This window comes from Propithecus coquereli, unplaced genomic scaffold (assembly GCF_000956105.1).
Source record: "Propithecus coquereli isolate 6110/MARCELLA unplaced genomic scaffold, Pcoq_1.0 Scaffold137, whole genome shotgun sequence".
Lineage (NCBI taxonomy): Eukaryota > Metazoa > Chordata > Mammalia > Primates > Indriidae > Propithecus > Propithecus coquereli.
The window spans coordinates 8,160,902-8,162,715 of NW_012137969.1; the positions used below are offsets into that span (position 1 = coordinate 8,160,902).

At 50.9% G+C, this 1,814-nt stretch overlaps 1 protein-coding gene across 1 annotated transcript in view; it reads left to right on the plus strand.

The window, feature by feature from the left end:
• Window positions 1–450: 450 nt before the first annotated feature.
• The window catches only part of LOC105805978 (eukaryotic translation initiation factor 3 subunit C), a 20,507-nt gene continuing 19,143 nt past the window's right edge, over window positions 451–1,814 (plus strand). The window contains exon 1 of the mRNA XM_012638961.1: window positions 451–479. The gene's annotated coding sequence lies outside the window, so the exon portion shown is untranslated. The remainder of the gene's footprint in view (window positions 480–1,814) is intronic.

Consider the following 1,814-nt stretch of genomic DNA (forward strand, 5'->3'; position numbering starts at 1 on the left):
TGTGTGTTAAAACTCATCGCCAAATCCAAGGTCACCTATATTTTCTTCTAGAATCTTTATAGCTTTGCATTTTAAGTGTGAGGACCATTTTAAGTGAATTTTTTGTGTAAGTTGTAAAGTTTATGTCTACACTTATTTCATTGCCTATGTTCTCCACTTAATTCTTCCCTCCCTCACCATTTTTCTAAAGGACAAAGGACAGTGAGCCCATCTTGGTTTGAATTTCCAGATCCTGGGGCTGAATACTCTGAACTCGGAATTTAACTGGTTCTGCAGCATGGCCAGGAGGGGGCGCTCGCCGCCACCGCCCCGTGAGCGCTAAGGGCTGCAGTGCCCGCGGCGGCCAGCAGGGGGAGATCCGCCCGTCCTGCGTCGAGGCGACGCGCCCTGAGTGAAACGACGCAGCATCGCCGACGCAGCATCGCCGACTCAGCGTAGCCCCGCCGACGCCGCCTCTTTGAGAGTCGCAGAGGTCCCTGGTGAGTGAGATCTTCCCGCAGCAGCCCCGGAGGCACCGCCTTCCTGTGCGCAGCCACCTGCTGAGGGGCAGCCGATCCTCTTGAGACCCGGGAGGGGCTCGGTGTGGAAAGTTGGAAATGGGGACCCCACAGTTTCCACCACACCGCGGTCCCCTACACCCAGGACGTGGTGGCCACGGGTGTGATGTCCTCGCAGTGGCCTCTCCACGCTGATGTGACATGGGACTGTCACCTAGGCGCTTGGTTCCACCGCTGTGCTGAGCTGGACGTGAGTCGCGCTCAGCCTCTGTGAGGACGTTTGGTGTCGTCTCCGCTTTACTGACAGGTTATTGACGTGGTTGTTTATAAACGTAGTTTCCTTCCAGTAATTTCATACTTCCAGGGAACGTGCAGTCGCAGCACAAAGTACTCTTTGTCCTGCCTTCAGCTTCTTCAGCGTCATTGCTGTGTGAGATTTGCTATCACACGAAGTACTCCCTGTATTTTACCCAAAGCAGCGACACTCTCCCAGGTGACCACCATTAGCCCCCAAATCAGGAGTTACACGTTTCTACCTGACAGTCTAATCTGCAGGCCACTTCACTTCACTGCCTTCCCCACCTGGAAGAAAACTGTCTCTTTCCATTCGGGTCCGGTTTTCTTTTCTGCAATAATTTGTGAGATTGTCCCTCAGTTTCCCAGCCTTGGTAGATCTAAAGAGCAGAGATGACTCCAAGCTGGGTCTGCCCCGTGTTTCCTCCCGGCAGGAACACCCTCTGTTTATGCCGTGCCCTCCTCGGTGCAGCCCACCATGTGCGCAGGAGCACGTATTCCCTGCCCCCCTGGTGATCTCAACCTGATAATGGCAAAACACTGCTTCGCAGACACAAGTCTCATTATGTCACTCTCCTGATTTATAACTTTGCTAATGGTTTACCACTGGCCTTGGGGAAAGACCGCAAGACTGACCATGGCCTCCAGACCCTGAGCGCTCCTGCCTGCTGCCCTCTCCCGTGCAGTCCACCCCAACCGCCTGCAGTGTGCTCTGCTCTCACTTTCTGAGATGCAGCAGGGTCTTGGGGGATTTTATACAGGTTCCCTCAACCTATCCATCCAGTGCACACCCTTACCAAATTTTTTAAGACTTTCTCCAGCTAAATCTTTAAAGTCACAGCAGTTGTGATATCTAACTGTAGAAAAGTTCATAACATGATTTTTCAAAGAACAAAAAAATGTATTTGGTATATCATCTGTGAGAATCACACTCAGTTTATAAATCAAGAAACGGTGGCTAAAAACATAGCTCATATTTGGGATAATTAATAAAGAAAAATGAAATCTCACTGCTAAATGAAA